This window comes from Hippocampus guttulatus, chromosome 14, assembly GCF_054856545.1.
Source record: "Hippocampus guttulatus isolate MCC_2025c chromosome 14, RoL_Hgut_1.0, whole genome shotgun sequence".
NCBI classification, from domain to species: domain Eukaryota; kingdom Metazoa; phylum Chordata; class Actinopteri; order Syngnathiformes; family Syngnathidae; genus Hippocampus; species Hippocampus guttulatus.
The window spans coordinates 16,485,464-16,501,613 of record NC_141274.1 but is presented as its reverse complement, the minus strand read 5'-3'; the positions used below and the strand labels follow the sequence as shown (position 1 = coordinate 16,501,613).

General features: G+C 47.9%; 25 non-coding genes across 25 annotated transcripts; all 25 read left to right on the top strand.

Annotated features, from left to right (window-relative positions):
* Positions 1-4,868: 4,868 nt before the first annotated feature.
* On the top strand, positions 4,869-4,950 carry trnas-uga (transfer RNA serine (anticodon UGA)). The gene has a single exon. It is a non-coding gene; the product is annotated as a tRNA-Ser (tRNA).
* Positions 4,951-5,220: 270 nt separating this feature from the next.
* On the top strand, positions 5,221-5,302 carry trnas-aga (transfer RNA serine (anticodon AGA)). The gene has a single exon. It is a non-coding gene; the product is annotated as a tRNA-Ser (tRNA).
* Positions 5,303-5,579: 277 nt separating this feature from the next.
* trnas-uga (transfer RNA serine (anticodon UGA)) lies at positions 5,580-5,661 on the top strand. Its single transcript has one exon. It is a non-coding gene; the product is annotated as a tRNA-Ser (tRNA).
* Positions 5,662-5,931: 270 nt separating this feature from the next.
* trnas-aga (transfer RNA serine (anticodon AGA)) lies at positions 5,932-6,013 on the top strand. The gene has a single exon. It is a non-coding gene; the product is annotated as a tRNA-Ser (tRNA).
* A 277-nt stretch (positions 6,014-6,290) lies between these two features.
* Positions 6,291-6,372, top strand: trnas-uga (transfer RNA serine (anticodon UGA)). The gene has a single exon. It is a non-coding gene; the product is annotated as a tRNA-Ser (tRNA).
* A 977-nt stretch (positions 6,373-7,349) lies between these two features.
* Positions 7,350-7,431, top strand: trnas-aga (transfer RNA serine (anticodon AGA)). The gene has a single exon. It is a non-coding gene; the product is annotated as a tRNA-Ser (tRNA).
* Positions 7,432-7,708: 277 nt separating this feature from the next.
* On the top strand, positions 7,709-7,790 carry trnas-uga (transfer RNA serine (anticodon UGA)). The gene has a single exon. It is a non-coding gene; the product is annotated as a tRNA-Ser (tRNA).
* A 270-nt stretch (positions 7,791-8,060) lies between these two features.
* On the top strand, positions 8,061-8,142 carry trnas-aga (transfer RNA serine (anticodon AGA)). The gene has a single exon. It is a non-coding gene; the product is annotated as a tRNA-Ser (tRNA).
* A 277-nt stretch (positions 8,143-8,419) lies between these two features.
* Positions 8,420-8,501, top strand: trnas-aga (transfer RNA serine (anticodon AGA)). Its single transcript has one exon. It is a non-coding gene; the product is annotated as a tRNA-Ser (tRNA).
* Positions 8,502-8,778: 277 nt separating this feature from the next.
* trnas-uga (transfer RNA serine (anticodon UGA)) lies at positions 8,779-8,860 on the top strand. Its single transcript has one exon. It is a non-coding gene; the product is annotated as a tRNA-Ser (tRNA).
* Positions 8,861-9,486: 626 nt separating this feature from the next.
* On the top strand, positions 9,487-9,568 carry trnas-uga (transfer RNA serine (anticodon UGA)). Its single transcript has one exon. It is a non-coding gene; the product is annotated as a tRNA-Ser (tRNA).
* Positions 9,569-9,838: 270 nt separating this feature from the next.
* On the top strand, positions 9,839-9,920 carry trnaf-aaa (transfer RNA phenylalanine (anticodon AAA)). Its single transcript has one exon. It is a non-coding gene; the product is annotated as a tRNA-Phe (tRNA).
* A 278-nt stretch (positions 9,921-10,198) lies between these two features.
* Positions 10,199-10,280, top strand: trnas-uga (transfer RNA serine (anticodon UGA)). The gene has a single exon. It is a non-coding gene; the product is annotated as a tRNA-Ser (tRNA).
* A 270-nt stretch (positions 10,281-10,550) lies between these two features.
* trnas-aga (transfer RNA serine (anticodon AGA)) lies at positions 10,551-10,632 on the top strand. Its single transcript has one exon. It is a non-coding gene; the product is annotated as a tRNA-Ser (tRNA).
* A 277-nt stretch (positions 10,633-10,909) lies between these two features.
* Positions 10,910-10,991, top strand: trnas-aga (transfer RNA serine (anticodon AGA)). Its single transcript has one exon. It is a non-coding gene; the product is annotated as a tRNA-Ser (tRNA).
* Positions 10,992-11,268: 277 nt separating this feature from the next.
* On the top strand, positions 11,269-11,350 carry trnas-uga (transfer RNA serine (anticodon UGA)). The gene has a single exon. It is a non-coding gene; the product is annotated as a tRNA-Ser (tRNA).
* Positions 11,351-11,617: 267 nt separating this feature from the next.
* On the top strand, positions 11,618-11,699 carry trnaf-aaa (transfer RNA phenylalanine (anticodon AAA)). Its single transcript has one exon. It is a non-coding gene; the product is annotated as a tRNA-Phe (tRNA).
* A 277-nt stretch (positions 11,700-11,976) lies between these two features.
* On the top strand, positions 11,977-12,058 carry trnas-uga (transfer RNA serine (anticodon UGA)). The gene has a single exon. It is a non-coding gene; the product is annotated as a tRNA-Ser (tRNA).
* A 270-nt stretch (positions 12,059-12,328) lies between these two features.
* trnaf-aaa (transfer RNA phenylalanine (anticodon AAA)) lies at positions 12,329-12,410 on the top strand. Its single transcript has one exon. It is a non-coding gene; the product is annotated as a tRNA-Phe (tRNA).
* A 278-nt stretch (positions 12,411-12,688) lies between these two features.
* On the top strand, positions 12,689-12,770 carry trnas-uga (transfer RNA serine (anticodon UGA)). Its single transcript has one exon. It is a non-coding gene; the product is annotated as a tRNA-Ser (tRNA).
* A 1,692-nt stretch (positions 12,771-14,462) lies between these two features.
* Positions 14,463-14,544, top strand: trnas-aga (transfer RNA serine (anticodon AGA)). The gene has a single exon. It is a non-coding gene; the product is annotated as a tRNA-Ser (tRNA).
* Positions 14,545-14,821: 277 nt separating this feature from the next.
* Positions 14,822-14,903, top strand: trnas-uga (transfer RNA serine (anticodon UGA)). The gene has a single exon. It is a non-coding gene; the product is annotated as a tRNA-Ser (tRNA).
* A 270-nt stretch (positions 14,904-15,173) lies between these two features.
* trnas-aga (transfer RNA serine (anticodon AGA)) lies at positions 15,174-15,255 on the top strand. The gene has a single exon. It is a non-coding gene; the product is annotated as a tRNA-Ser (tRNA).
* A 277-nt stretch (positions 15,256-15,532) lies between these two features.
* Positions 15,533-15,614, top strand: trnas-aga (transfer RNA serine (anticodon AGA)). The gene has a single exon. It is a non-coding gene; the product is annotated as a tRNA-Ser (tRNA).
* Positions 15,615-15,891: 277 nt separating this feature from the next.
* On the top strand, positions 15,892-15,973 carry trnas-uga (transfer RNA serine (anticodon UGA)). Its single transcript has one exon. It is a non-coding gene; the product is annotated as a tRNA-Ser (tRNA).
* Positions 15,974-16,150: the final 177 nt, after the last annotated feature.

Genomic DNA, 16,150 nt, shown 5'->3' with positions numbered 1-16,150 from the left:
ACCATGGGGCCACACCAACATCATCATCATTGGCATTTCAATCACAGTGTGATTATCTGTTTGTGCCTGACTGGGAGCACCGTCTGGTATGGCGAAAGAGGCCGATCCGGGAGTGACAGTCCCTGTTGCAGTGGATGCACCTGAACACACAGTTGGAGGGGGGCGCTTGTTTGTCCTGGCTGTTCTTTCTCCTGGCTCTCTTGTCTTCTGCTGATGCTCTCATCTTCTCCTCCCCTCGGCACAGACCACGTGCCAGTTCTTGTTTCCAGTTTGGGCGGTTCTGGGCCAGTGACTCCCATTCCTTCACATCTAACTCAACAGCCTTCATGTCCCTCTTGCAAACGTCTTTGAAACGAAGCTGTGGGCGGCCCTGTGTTCTCTTTCCAACTGCGACTTCTCCATAGAGCAGATCTTTGGGGATCCTACCGTCCTCCATCCTGCGGACGTGGCCGAGCCACCGAAGGCGACGCTGACGGAGGAGGGTGTACATGCTGGGGATGTTGGCACGTTCCAAGACGTCTTTGTTGGTGGTGAAGTCGGACCACTTGATACCAAGGATTCGCCTGAGGTTTCGCATGTGGAAGGTGTTGAGCCTCTTTTCTTGGCGTGCATACAGGGTCCAGGACTCGCTGCCATACAGTAGGGTGCTGAGAACACAGGCCCTGTAGACTGCCATCCTGGTGTTGGTCGTCAACTTGCTGTTTTCCCACACGCGTTTGGTGAGCCGGGCAAGAGTTGTGGTGGCTCGGCCGATCCTTCTGTTCAGTTCAGGGTCCAAGTCAAGCGAGTCTGTCACCGTGGAGCCAAGGTAAGTAAACTCCTTGACCACATCCAGCTGGTAGTTGTTAATGGAAATGGTGGGTTGGCTCTCCGTGTCCTGACTCAATATGTTGGTCTTCTTGAGACTGATGGTCAGCTGAAAGTCGCTGCACGCCCTCGAGAAACGATCCATGAGATGCTGAAGATGTTCTTCCTTGTGGGCAGTGACAGCAGCATCGTCCGCAAACAGCATGTCTCTGATCAGGACTTTGCGGATCTTGGTCTTGGCCCTCAGCCTCGCCATGTTGTAGAGGCCGCCGTCAGAGCGAGTATGGAGGTAGACACCCTCAGTGGAGTTCCCGAAAGCGTGCTTGAGCATGACAGCGAAGTAGATGCCGAAGAGGGTCGGAGCAAGTACACATCCTTGCTTAACACCGCTTTTCACTTCGAAAGAGGAAGATGTTACGCCGTCAAACTGGACGACACCCTTCATTCCGGAGTGGAAGGAACGAATGATGCTCAGCAGCCTCCCCGGGCAACCAATCCTGTCAAGGACTTTGAAGAGGCCGTCGCGGCTCACAAGGTCGAAGGCCTTGGTCAGGTCAATGAAGGCAACATACAATGACTGGTTCTGCTCTCTGCATTTCTCCTGGAGCTGGCGGAGCGAGAAAATCATGTCGATGGTGGATCGTTCCGACCTGAAGCCACACTGTGATTCGGGGTACACCCTGTCAGCGAGCTTCTGGAGTCTGTTCAGGACCACTCGGGCGATGAGTTTCCCCACGATGCTCAGTAAGGAGATGCCTCTGTTGTTGTTGCAGTCACTGCGACCACCTTTGTTCTTGTAGAGGGTGATGATGTTACAGTCACGCATGTCTTGAGGTACCTCACCGTCTTCCCAGCACTGGCAGAGTAGGTTGTGTAGGTGGTGCAGCAGAGGTTCTTTGCCGGTCTTGATCACCTCTGCTGGGATACCGTCAAGGCCAGGAGCTTTCCCGACGGGCAGGCTGTCGATGGCTTTGCTGAGCTCCTCAAGGCTTGGTAACTCATCTAGCTCCTCCATGACGGGCAGGCGCTCAACAGACTCTAGGGTGGCATCGGAGATGGTGGTTTCTTTGCTGTAGAGGTCTGAGTAGTGCTCTACCCATCGCTCCATCTGCTTGCTCTTGTCTGTGATAGTCTCGCCTGTCTTCGTCTCGAGGGGGGCTGTCTTGCTGTGTGAAGGACCTATGGCTTTCTTGATCCCGTCATAGACGCCTCTGATGTTGCCGGTGTCTGCGGCTCGTTGGATGCCATCACAGAGATCCATCCAGTACTTGTTGGCGCAGCGCCTCGCTGTAGCCTGGACTTGACTTCTGGTAGCTCGGAGAGCCTGCAGTGTGGACTGGGAGGGATGCTGGTGATGTTTCAGCAGTGCTGTGCGCTTCGCTTCCATTACAGCAATGAGTTCCGTCACGTATGCTTCAAACCAGTCCTGGCTTTTCCTTTTTCTCTTGCCGAAGATGGAATAGGCAATGTCGTGGATGGTGTTGCGGAGGAGGTCCCACCTCTGTTCCGCGTTTCCTTCTGGTGGTTTCTTCTCCAGGGCGTCTTTCAGGTGCCGGGCGAGTGCCTCCACCATGCCCACATGGTTTGCCATGGCTGTGTCGATGCGGGGCTTGCTTGGTGGCTTGGCTCGGTGCAGCTTCTTGGGCTGGAGTCGGATCTTGCAGCAGACCAAGGAGTGGTCTGTGTCGCAGTCAGCGCTGTGGTAGGAGCGTGTGGTGAGAATGCTGCTTAGCTGCTTGCGGCGGGTCAAGATGAGATCCAGTTGGTGCCAGCGCTTTGAGCGGGGGTGGCGCCACGACACCTTGTGCTGCGCTTTGCTCTGGAAGAAGCTGTTGGTGACGCACAGGTCTTGAAGTGTGCACAGTTCCAGGAGACGTTGTCCGTTGTTGTTCATGTCACCCACTCCCCAAGGGCCGAGGCAACTGGGCCATGATATGTGGTCTGATCCAACGCGGGCGTTGAAGTCCCCAAGAAGAACAAGTTGGTCGGTGGTTGGAACTTTCTGGATGGCTGCCAACAGCTGGTCATAAAACTTGTTTTTCACCTCCTGCGTGGAGTATAGAGTAGGGGCGTAGACGCTGAACAGGGTGACAGTGCCGACTGTAGTGTGAAGTCGCAAGGTGAGAATCCTCTCAGTCCCTTCTCCACCAGGCTCTATCATGCTCAGCAGGGAGTTCTTGACAGCGAAACCAACGCCGTGCTCCCTGGTCTCGTCGGCAGCTTTACCGCACCAGTAGAAGGTGTAGTCTTTCTCCCGGAGAGATCCAGTTTCGGCGAGGCGGGTTTCTTGCAGCGCAGCAATGTCAATGCTGAGTCTCAGCAGCTCGTTGTTGATCACTGCTGTCTTGTGGGCATCGCTGATGTCCATTAGGTCTGACGTCAGACCGGTTGTCATTGTCCTGACATTCCATGTTGCAAGTTTTAACAAGGACTTGCTCCTTGTTGTGTTTCTTTTGTTGTTTCCTGGTGCATCGGTTTTACAGTCCACCTTTCAAACTATTCCTGGTCCTAATCCCTACGCACCCAGTAAGGAAAGTGAACTGTGGAGGGGTAGCACCTTACTGTCCGGGGGCTGCCCGGCTTGAAGCGGGCGGTGTCACGGGTCTGTTTTCGGTCTAGCCAGCAGGTGGCATGAGCGGACTTCTGTGCACACCTGCTGCCAATCTATGATTAGTACTCTCTGTATTTAAGGACCCCTCTGCTGTGCACCTGTTGTCCGAGTATTGCCTTTGCCTTGCTGCTTCCTTGCTCATAGACTGCTTTTGCTATAGACCTTGTCGTGTTTTGCTTTTGAACTCTCGGTACCAAGTATTTTGTAAGTATGGTTATTATTTTGTGATTTGGCTTTCGCTTGCGTGTATTTGCTACGTTGTTTTTTGTTTGCCTTCGCGGTTCTTATTTTCCTCCCTTGCCTTTTGTGCAAGCGCCTTTTGTTATTCGTTTTTGTGCCCTCTGGTCCTTGTTTTGACCAGCACTTTGTTACTTCTTTGGCAGTGTGATTTTTGTATATTAAACCCTTTTTGCTATGGAGACCTTGTCTGGTGTCTACACTTCTGGGATCCCAACTTTATTCGGCTTGCCCGAAACGTGACAGGCGGTAACTAGCCAGTGGGGGTATGAGGCCCCCTCCCACTGTCAGGAGTGACCCCTAGCGCCTAGCTCTACGCCAATTAAGCACTGACTTATCACTGGTGTCTGCCACTCCTCGTGTTGTGTCGTCACACGATGACGCTGGAGTGTCCTCTCCAGGGCACAAGCCTGGGCAGGTGTGTATGGAGGACCTGGCATTGCCCATGCGCTAGATACCCCCTCTCCACGCCGTTGATGTTCTCCAAGGGACGGGCGGGGCCCAAGCAGCTTGGCATCGACGTCGTCGCAGGAGTTGCCGGGACCCTGAGGGAGTTTCACAACGCACCGCCTTAGGGACTCAAACTCCGGATTTGGCCTCTGGGTTTACTCCCGAAGGAAGATTGCCGACCAAGGCTGAGGAGCTCCTCCCACCCCACGGGTCGCAACTCGCGGCAAACGACTCGCCCCATTTGTCGCCTCTTACGAACAGCAAGGGGGTGCTAGGGACCTATTCTACCACGGGTCCACACCAACATTTGTGGTGCAAAATAGCCACCATTGTCTCAGGACTCCTGCACGGCCCTCAAAATTAAGTACTCTCCTACAAAAATGTCACCTATAGTGAAAGCAACTGTGTTGTTGTGCCCGAGTGGTTAAGGCGATGGACGAGAAATCCATTGGGTTCTTCCCGCGCGCAAGTTCAAATCCTGCCGACAACGATCACCCCTCGGTGAAACAATTTTTGAAATCCGCTTCTATTCGTCAGAGTCAGCATCTTTCATGTCGAATCTCCAAACTACATTCCTTGTCGACAGGTCTTCAACCTGCGTCGAGGGACCGAACTGCATTTCTTGTCCATCATTTTAATCATGGGGCCACGCCAACATTTGTGCCTCAAAATAACTGCCATTTATCTGGACTCGGGCTAAGGGTGAAACGAGACCCTCAAAATTATTCTCCTACAAAAATGTCACCGAATAAACATCAAATCAGTTGTCGTGGCCGAGTGGTTAAGGCGATGGACTTGAAATCCATTGGGATTTTCCCGCGTAGGTTCAAATCCTGCTGACAACGATCACCACCTGGAGAAAATTCTTATAAAATGTTGTGCTTCTTTTGAAGAGCGTCAGCATGTTTTATGTCAAATCGCCAAACTCCCTTCCCTGTCGACAGGTCTTCAACCTGCGTCGGCAGACCAAACTGTATTTCTCATCCATCATCTTCACCATGGGGCCAAACCAACATTTGTGGTGCAAAATAGCCACCATTGTCTCAGGACTCCTGCACGGCACTCAAAATTAATTACTCTCCAACAAAAATGTCGTCTATAGCAGAATCAACTGTGTTGTTGTGGCCGAGTGGTTAAGGCGATGGACTAGAAATCCATTGGGTTCTTCCCGCGCAGGTTCAAATCCTGCCGACAACGATCATCTCTCGGATTAACATTTTCTGAAATGTTGTGCGCCTCTTTGACAGAGTCAGGATCTTTCATGTCGAATCTCCAAACTGCATTCCCTGTCGACAGGACTTCTACCTCAGTCGAGAGACCAAAGTGCATTTCTGGTCCATCATTTTAATCATTGGGCCACGCCAACATTTGTGCCTCAAAATAACTGCCATTTTCTCTGGACTCGGGCTCAGGGTGTAACGAGACCCTCAAAATTAATCTCCTACAAAAATGTCAAAGAATAAACATCACATCAGTTGTCGTGGCCGAGTGGTTAAGGTGATGGACTTGAAATCCATTGGGATTTTCCCGCGTAGGTTCAAATCCTGCCGACAACGATCACAACCTGGAGAAAATTCTTCTAAAATGTTGTGTTTCTTTTGAAGCGCCTCAGCATGTTTTATAACAAATCGCCAAACTCCATTCCCTGTCGACAGGACTTCAACCTGTGTCGGCAGACCAAACTGTATTTCTCATCCATCATCTTCACCATGGGGCCACACCAACATTTGTGGTGCAAAATAGCCACCATTGTCTCAGGACTCCTGCACGGCACTCAAAATTAAGTACTCTCCAACAAAAATGTCGTCCATAGCACAATTAACTGTGTTGTTGTGGCCGAGTGGTTAAGGCGATGGACTAGAAATCCATTGGGTTCTTGCCGCGCAGGTTCAAATCCTGCCGACAACGATCATCTCTCGGAGTAACATTTTCTGAAATGTTGTGCGCCTCTTTGACAGAGTCAGGATCTTTCATGTCAAATCTCCAAACTGCATTCCCTGTCGACAGGACTTCTACCTCGGTCGAAAGACCAAAGTACATTTCTGGTCCATCTTTTTAATCATTGGGCCACGCCAACATTTGTGCCTCAAAATAACTGCCATTTTCTCTGGACTCGGGCTCAGGTTGTAACGAGACCCTTAAAATTATTCTCCTACAAAAATGTCACAGAATAAACATCAAATTGGTTGTCGTGGCCGAGTGGTTAAGGCGATGGACTTGATATCCATTGGGATTTTCCCGCGTAGGTTCAAATCCTGCCGACAACGATCACCACCTGGAGAAAATTCTTCTAAAATGTTGTGCTCCTTTTGAAGAGCGTCAGCATGTTTTATGTCAAATCGCCAAACTCCATTCCCTGTCGACAGGACTTCAACCTGCGTCGGCAGACCAAACTGTATTTCTCATCCATCATCTTCACCATGGAGCCACACCAACATTTGTGGTGCAAAATAGCCACCATTGTCTCAGGACTCCTGCACGGCCCTCAAAATTAATTACTCTCCAACAAAAATGTCGTCTATAGCAGAATCGACTGTGTTTTTGTGGCCGAGTGGTTAAGGCGATGGACTAGAAATCCATTGGGTTCTTCCCGCGCAGGTTCAAATCCTGCCGACAACGATCATCTCTCGGATGAACATTTCCTGAAATGTTGTGCGCCTCTTTGACAGAGTCAGGATCTTTCATGTCGAATCTCCAAACTGCATTCCCTGTCGACAGGACTTCTACCTCGGTCGAGAGACCGAAGTGCATTTCTGGTCCATCATTTTAATCATTGGGCCACGCCAACATTTGTGCCTCAAAATAACTGCCATTTTCTCTGGACTCGGGCTCAGGGTGTAGACCCTTAAAATTATTCTCGAACAAAAATGTCACAGAATAAACATCAAATCAGTTGTCGTGACCGAGTGATTAAGGCGATGGACTTGATATCCATTGGGATTTTCCCGCGTAGGTTCAAATCCTGCCGACAACGATCACCACCTGGAGAAAGTTCTTCTAAAATGTTGTGCTTCTTTTGAAGAGCGTCAGCATGTTTTATGTCAAATCGCCAAACTCCATTCCCTGTCGATAGGACTTAAACCTGCGTCGGCAGACCAAACTGTATTTCTCATCCATCATCTTCACCATGGGGCCACACCAACATTTGTGGTGCAAAATAGCCACCATTGTCTCAGGACTCCTGCACGGCCCTCAAAATTAAGTACTCTCTAACAAAAATGTCGTCTATAGCAAAATCAACTGTGTTGTTGTGGCCGAGTGGTTAAGGCGATGGACTAGAAATCCATTGGGTTCTTCCCGCGCAGGTTCAAATCCTGCCGACAACGAATATCTCTTGGAGTAACATTTTCTGAAATGTTGTGCGCCTCTTTGACAGAGTCAGGATCTTTCAGGTCAAATCTCCAAACTGCATTCCCTGTCGACAGGACTTCTACTTCGGTCGAGAGACCAAAGTCTATTTCTGGTCCATCATTTTAATCATTGGGCCACACCAACATTTGTGCCTCAAAATAACTGCCATTTTCTGTGGACTCGGGCTCAGGGTGTAACGAGACCCTTAAAATTATTCTCCTACAAAAATGTCACCGAATAAACATCAAATCAGTTGTCGTGGCCGAGTGGTTAAGGCGATGGACTTGAAATCCATTGGGATTTTCACGCGTAGGTTCAAATCCTGCCGACAACGATCACCACCTGGAGAAAATTCTTCTAAAATGTTGTGCTCCTTTTGAAGAGCGTCAGCATGTTTTATGTCAAATTGCCAAACTCCATTCCCTGTCGACAGGACTTCAACCTGCGTCGGCAGACCAAACTGTATTTCTCATCCACCATCTTCACCATGGGGCCACACCAACATTTGTGGTGCAAAATAGCCACCATTGTCTCAGGACTCCTGCACGGCACTCAAAATTAAGTACTCTCCAACAAAAATGTCGTCTATAGCAGAACCAACTGTGTTGTTGTGGCCGAGTGGTTAAGGCGATGGACTAGAAATCCATTGGGTTCTTCCCGCGCAGGTTCAAATCCTGCCGACAACGATCATCTCTCGGAGTAACATTTTCTGAAATGTTGTGCGCCTCTTTGACAGAGTCAGGATCTTTCATGTCAAATCTCCAAACTGCATTCCCTGTCGACAGGACTTCTACCTCGGTCGAGAGACCAAAGTGCATTTCTGGTCCATCATTTTAATCATTGGGCCACGCCAACATTTGTGCCTCAAAATAACTGCCATTTTCTCTGGACTCTGGCTCAGGGTGAAACGAGACCCTCAAAATTATTCTCCTACAAAAATGTCACCGAATAAACATCAAATCAGTTGTCGTGGCCGAGTGGTTAAGGCGATGGACTAGAAATCCATTGGGTTCTTCCCGCGCAGGTTCAAATCCTGCCGACAACGATCATCTCTCGGAGTAACATTTTCTGAAATGTTGTGCGCCTCTTTGACAGAGTCCGGATCTTTCCTGTCAAATCTCCAAACTGCATTCCCTGTCGACAGGACTTCTACCTCGGTCGAGAGACCAAAGTGCATTTCCGGTCCATCATTTTAATCATTGGGCCACGCCAACATTTGTGCCTCAAAATAACTGCCATTTTCTCTGGACTCGGGCTCAGGGTGAAACGAGACCCTCAAAATTATTCTCCTACAAAAATGTCACCGAATAAACATCAAATCAGTTGTCGTGGCCGAGTGGTTAAGGCGATGGACTTGAAATCCATTGGGATTTTCCCGCGTAGGTTCAAATCCTGCCGACAACGATCACCACCTGGAGAAAATTCTTCTAAAATGTGCTTCTTTTGAAGAGCGTCAGCATGTTTTATGTCAAATCGCCAAACTCCCTTCCCTGTCGACAGGACTTCAACCTGCGTCGGCAGACCAAACTGTATTTCTCATCCATCATCTTCACCATGGGGCCACACCAACATTTGTGGTGCAAAATAGCCACCATTGTCTCAGAACTCCTGCACGGCACTCAAAATTAAGTACTCTCCAACAAAAATGTCGTCTATAGCAAAATCAACTGTGTTGTTGTGGCCGAGTGGTTAAGCCGATGGACTAAAAATCCTTTGGGTTCTTTCCGCGCAGGTATAAATCCTGCCGACAACGAATATCTCTCGGAGTAACATTTTCTGAAATGTTGTGCGCCTCTTTGACAGAGTCAGGATCTTTCATGTCGAATCTCCACACTGCATTCCCTGTCGACAGGACTTCTACCTCGGTCGAGAGACCAAAGTGCATTTCTGGTCCATCATTTTAATCATTGGGCCACGCCAAGATTTGTGCCTCAAAATAACTGCCATTTTCTCTGGACTCGGGCTCAGGGTGAAACGAGACCCTCAAAATTATTCTCCTACAAAAATGTCACTGAATAAACATCAAATCACTTGTCGTGGCCGAGTGGTTAAGGCGATGGACTTGAAATCCATTGGGATTTTCCCGCGTAGGTTCAAATCCTGCCGACAACGATCACCACCTGGAGAAAATTCTTCTAAAATGTTGTGCTTCTTTTGAAGAGCGTCAGCATGTTTTATGTCAAATCGCCAAACTCCCTTCCCTGTCGACAGGACTTCAACCTGCGTCGGCAGACCAAACTGTATTTCTCATCCATCACTTTCACCATGGGGCCACACCAACATTTGTGGTGCAAAATAGCCACCATTGTCTCAGAACTCCTGCACGGCACTCAAAATTAAGTACTCTCCAACAAAAATGTAGTCTATAGCAAAATCAGCTGTGTTGTTGTGGCCGAGTGGTTAAGCCGATGGACTAAAAATCCTTTGGGTTCTTCCCGCGCAGGTTCAAATCCTGCCGACAACGAATATCTCTCGGAGTAACATTTTCTGAAATTGTGTGCCGCCTCTTTGACAGAGTCAGAATCTTTCATGTCGAATCTCCACACTGCATTCCCTGTCGACAGGACTTCTACCTCGGTCGAGAGACCAAAGTGCATTTCTGGTCCATCATTTTAATCATTGGGCCACGCCAAGATTTGTGCCTCAAAATAACTGCCATTTTCTCTGGACTCGGGCTCAGGGTGAAACGAGACCCTTAAAATAATTCTCCTACAAAAATGTCACCGAATAAACATCAAATCAGTTGTCGTGGCCGAGTGGTTAAGCCGATGGACTTGAAATCCATTGGGATTTTCCCGCGTAGGTTCAAATCCTGCCGACAACGATCACCACCTGGAGAAAATTCTTCTAAAATGTTGTGCTTCTTTTGAAGAGCGTCAGCATGTTTTATGTCAAATCGCCAAACTCCATTCCCTGTCGACAGGACTTAAACCTGCGTCGGCAGACCAAACTGTATTTCTCATCCACCATCTTCACCATGGGGCCACACCAACATTTGTGGTGCAAAATAGCCACCATTGTCTCAGGACTCCTGCACGGCACTCAAAATTAAGTACTCTCCAACAAAAATGTCGTCTATAGCAGAACCAACTGTGTTGTTGTGGCCGAGTGGTTAAGGCGATGGACTAGAAATCCATTGGGTTCTTCCCGCGCAGGTTCAAATCCTGCCGACAACGATCATCTCTCGGAGTAACATTTTCTGAAATGTTGTGCGCCTCTTTGACAGAGTCAGGATCTTTCATGTCAAATCTCCAAACTGCATTCCCTGTCGACAGGACTTCTACCTCGGTCGAGAGACCAAAGTGCATTTCTGGTCCATCATTTTAATCATTGGGCCACGCCAACATTTGTGCCTCAAAATAACTGCCATTTTCTCTGGACTCTGGCTCAGGGTGAAACGAGACCCTCAAAATTATTCTCCTACAAAAATGTCACCGAATAAACATCAAATCAGTTGTCGTGGCCGAGTGGTTAAGGCGATGGACTAGAAATCCATTGGGTTCTTCCCGCGCAGGTTCAAATCCTGCCGACAACGATCATCTCTCGGAGTAACATTTTCTGAAATGTTGTGCGCCTCTTTGACAGAGTCCGGATCTTTCCTGTCAAATCTCCAAACTGCATTCCCTGTCGACAGGACTTCTACCTCGGTCGAGAGACCAAAGTGCATTTCCGGTCCATCATTTTAATCATTGGGCCACGCCAACATTTGTGCCTCAAAATAACTGCCATTTTCTCTGGACTCGGGCTCAGGGTGAAACGAGACCCTCAAAATTATTCTCCTACAAAAATGTCACCGAATAAACATCAAATCAGTTGTCGTGGCCGAGTGGTTAAGGCGATGGACTTGAAATCCATTGGGATTTTCCCGCGTAGGTTCAAATCCTGCCGACAACGATCACCACCTGGAGAAAATTCTTCTAAAATGTGCTTCTTTTGAAGAGCGTCAGCATGTTTTATGTCAAATCGCCAAACTCCCTTCCCTGTCGACAGGACTTCAACCTGCGTCGGCAGACCAAACTGTATTTCTCATCCATCATCTTCACCATGGGGCCACACCAACATTTGTGGTGCAAAATAGCCACCATTGTCTCAGAACTCCTGCACGGCACTCAAAATTAAGTACTCTCCAACAAAAATGTCGTCTATAGCAAAATCAACTGTGTTGTTGTGGCCGAGTGGTTAAGCCGATGGACTAAAAATCCTTTGGGTTCTTTCCGCGCAGGTTCAAATCCTGCCGACAACGAATATCTCTCGGAGTAACATTTTCTGAAATGTTGTGCGCCTCTTTGACAGAGTCAGGATCTTTCATGTCGAATCTCCACACTGCATTCCCTGTCGACAGGACTTCTACCTCGGTCGAGAGACCAAAGTGCATTTCTGGTCCATCATTTTAATCATTGGGCCACGCCAAGATTTGTGCCTCAAAATAACTGCCATTTTCTCTGGACTCGGGCTCAGGGTGAAACGAGACCCTCAAAATTATTCTCCTACAAAAATGTCACTGAATAAACATCAAATCACTTGTCGTGGCCGAGTGGTTAAGGCGATGGACTTGAAATCCATTGGGATTTTCCCGCGTAGGTTCAAATCCTGCCGACAACGATCACCACCTGGAGAAAATTCTTCTAAAATGTTGTGCTTCTTTTGAAGAGCGTCAGCATGTTTTATGTCAAATCGCCAAACTCCCTTCCCTGTCGACAGGACTTCAACCTGCGTCGGCAGACCAAACTGTATTTCTCATCCATCACTTTCACCATGGGGCCACACCAACATTTGTGGTGCAAAATAGCCACCATTGTCTCAGAACTCCTGCACGGCACTCAAAATTAAGTACTCTCCAACAAAAATGTAGTCTATAGCAAAATCAGCTGTGTTGTTGTGGCCGAGTGGTTAAGCCGATGGACTAAAAATCCTTTGGGTTCTTCCCGCGCAGGTTCAAATCCTGCCGACAACGAATATCTCTCGGAGTAACATTTTCTGAAATTGTGTGCCGCCTCTTTGACAGAGTCAGAATCTTTCATGTCGAATCTCCACACTGCATTCCCTGTCGACAGGACTTCTACCTCGGTCGAGAGACCAAAGTGCATTTCTGGTCCATCATTTTAATCATTGGGCCACGCCAAGATTTGTGCCTCAAAATAACTGCCATTTTCTCTGGACTCGGGCTCAGGGTGAAACGAGACCCTTAAAATAATTCTCCTACAAAAATGTCACCGAATAAACATCAAATCAGTTGTCGTGGCCGAGTGGTTAAGCCGATGGACTTGAAATCCATTGGGATTTTCCCGCGTAGGTTCAAATCCTGCCGACAACGATCACCACCTGGAGAAAATTCTTCTAAAATGTTGTGCTTCTTTTGAAGAGCGTCAGCATGTTTTATGTCAAATCGCCAAACTCCATTCCCTGTCGACAGGACTTAAACCTGCGTCGGCAGACCAAACTGTATTTCTCATCCATCATCTTCACCATGGGGCCACACCAACATTTGTGGTGCAAAATAGCCACCATTGTCTCAGGACTCCTGCACGGCCCTCAAAATTAAGTACTCTCCAACAAAAATGTCGTCCATAGCAAAATGAACTGTGTCTTTGTGGCCGAGTGGTTAAGGCGATGGACTAGAAATCCATTGGGTTCTTCCCGCGCAGGTTCAAATCCTGCCGACAACGATCATCTCTCGGAGTAACATTTTCTGAAATGTTGTGCGCCTCTTTGACAGAGTCAGGATCTTTCATGTCAAATCTCCAAACTGCATTCCCTGTCGACAGGACTTCTACCTCGGTCGAGAGACCAAAGTGCATTTCTGGTCCATCATTTTAATCATTGGGCCACGCCAACATTTGTGCCTCAAAATAACTGCCATTTTCTCTGGACTCTGGCTCAGGGTGAAACGAGACCCTCAAAATTATTCTCCTACAAAAATGTCACCGAATAAACATCAAATCAGTTGTCGTGGCCGAGTGGTTAAGGCGATGGACTTGAAATCCATTGGGATTTTCCCGCGTAGGTTCAAATCCTGCTGACACCGATCACCACCTGGAGAAAATTCTTCTAAAATGCTGTGCTTCTTTTGAAGAGCGTCAGCATGTTTTATGTCAAATCGCCAAACTCCCTTCCCTGTCGACAGGACTTCAACCTGTGTCGGCAGACCGAACTGTATTTCTCATCCATCATCTTCACCATGGGGCCACACCAACATTTGTGGTGCAAAATAGCCACCATTGTCTCAGGACTCCTGCACGGCCCTCAAAATTAAGTACTCTCCAACAAAAATGTCGTCTATAGCAAAATCAACTGTGTTGTTGTGGCCGAGTGGTTAAGGCGATGGACTAGAAATCCATTGGGTTCTTCCCGCCCAGGTTCAAATCCTGCTGACAAAAATCATCTCTCGGAGTAACATTTTCTGAAATGTTGTGCGCCTCTTTGACAGAGTCAGGATCTTTCAGGTCAAATCTCCAAACTGCATTCCCTGTCGACAGGACTTCTACCTCGGTCGAGAGACCAAAGTCTATTTCTTGTCCATCATTTTAATCATTGGGCCACACCAACATTTGTGCCTCAAAATAACTGCCATTTTCTGTGGAATCGGGCTCAGGGTGTAACGAGACCCTTAAAATTATTCTCCTACAAAAATGTCACCGAATAAACATCAAATCAGTTGTCGTGGCCGAGTGATTAAGGCGATGGACTTGATATCCATTGGGATTTTCCCGCGTAGGTTCAAATCCTGCCGACAACGATCACCACCTGGAGAAAATTCTTCTAAAATGTTGTGCTTCTTTTGAAGAGCGTCAGCATGTTTTATGTCAAATCGCCAAACTCCATTCCCTGTCGATAGGACTTAAACCTGCGTCGGCAGACCAAACTGTATTTCTCATCCATCATCTTCACCATGGGGCCACACCAACATTTGTGGTGCAAAATAGCCACCATTGTCTCAGGACTCCTGCACGGCCCTCAAAATTAAGTACTCTCTAACAAAAATGTCGTCTATAGCAAAATCAACTGTGTTGTTGTGGCCGAGTGGTTAAGGCGATGGACTAGAAATCCATTGGGTTCTTCCCGCGCAGGTTCAAATCCTGCCGACAACGAATATCTCTTGGAGTAACATTTTCTGAAATGTTGTGCGCCTCTTTGACAGAGTCAGGATCTTTCAGGTCAAATCTCCAAACTGCATTCCCTGTCGACAGGACTTCTACTTCGGTCGAGAGACCAAAGTCTATTTCTGGTCCATCATTTTAATCATTGGGCCACACCAACATTTGTGCCTCAAAATAACTGCCATTTTCTGTGGACTCGGGCTCAGGGTGTAACGAGACCCTTAAAATTATTCTCCTACAAAAATGTCACCGAATAAACATCAAATCAGTTGTCGTGGCCGAGTGGTTAAGGCGATGGACTTGAAATCCATTGGGATTTTCACGCGTAGGTTCAAATCCTGCCGACAACGATCACCACCTGGAGAAAATTCTTCTAAAATGTTGTGCTCCTTTTGAAGAGCGTCAGCATGTTTTATGTCAAATTGCCAAACTCCATTCCCTGTCGACAGGACTTCAACCTGCGTCGGCAGACCAAACTGTATTTCTCATCCACCATCTTCACCATGGGGCCACACCAACATTTGTGGTGCAAAATAGCCACCATTGTCTCAGGACTCCTGCACGGCACTCAAAATTAAGTACTCTCCAACAAAAATGTCGTCTATAGCAGAACCAACTGTGTTGTTGTGGCCGAGTGGTTAAGGCGATGGACTAGAAATCCATTGGGTTCTTCCCGCGCAGGTTCAAATCCTGCCGACAACGATCATCTCTCGGAGTAACATTTTCTGAAATGTTGTGCGCCTCTTTGACAGAGTCAGGATCTTTCATGTCAAATCTCCAAACTGCATTCCCTGTCGACAGGACTTCTACCTCGGTCGAGAGACCAAAGTGCATTTCTGGTCCATCATTTTAATCATTGGGCCACGCCAACATTTGTGCCTCAAAATAACTGCCATTTTCTCTGGACTCTGGCTCAGGGTGAAACGAGACCCTCAAAATTATTCTCCTACAAAAATGTCACCGAATAAACATCAAATCAGTTGTCGTGGCCGAGTGGTTAAGGCGATGGACTAGAAATCCATTGGGTTCTTCCCGCGCAGGTTCAAATCCTGCCGACAACGATCATCTCTCGGAGTAACATTTTCTGAAATGTTGTGCGCCTCTTTGACAGAGTCCGGATCTTTCCTGTCAAATCTCCAAACTGCATTCCCTGTCGACAGGACTTCTACCTCGGTCGAGAGACCAAAGTGCATTTCCGGTCCATCATTTTAATCATTGGGCCACGCCAACATTTGTGCCTCAAAATAACTGCCATTTTCTCTGGACTCGGGCTCAGGGTGAAACGAGACCCTCAAAATTATTCTCCTACAAAAATGTCACCGAATAAACATCAAATCAGTTGTCGTGGCCGAGTGGTTAAGGCGATGGACTTGAAATCCATTGGGATTTTCCCGCGTAGGTTCAAATCCTGCCGACAACGATCACCACCTGGAGAAAATTCTTCTAAAATGTGCTTCTTTTGAAGAGCGTCAGCATGTTTTATGTCAAATCGCCAAACTCCCTTCCCTGTCGACAGGACTTCAACCTGCGTCGGCAGACCAAACTGTATTTCTCATCCATCATCTTCACCATGGGGCCACACCAACATTTGTGGTGC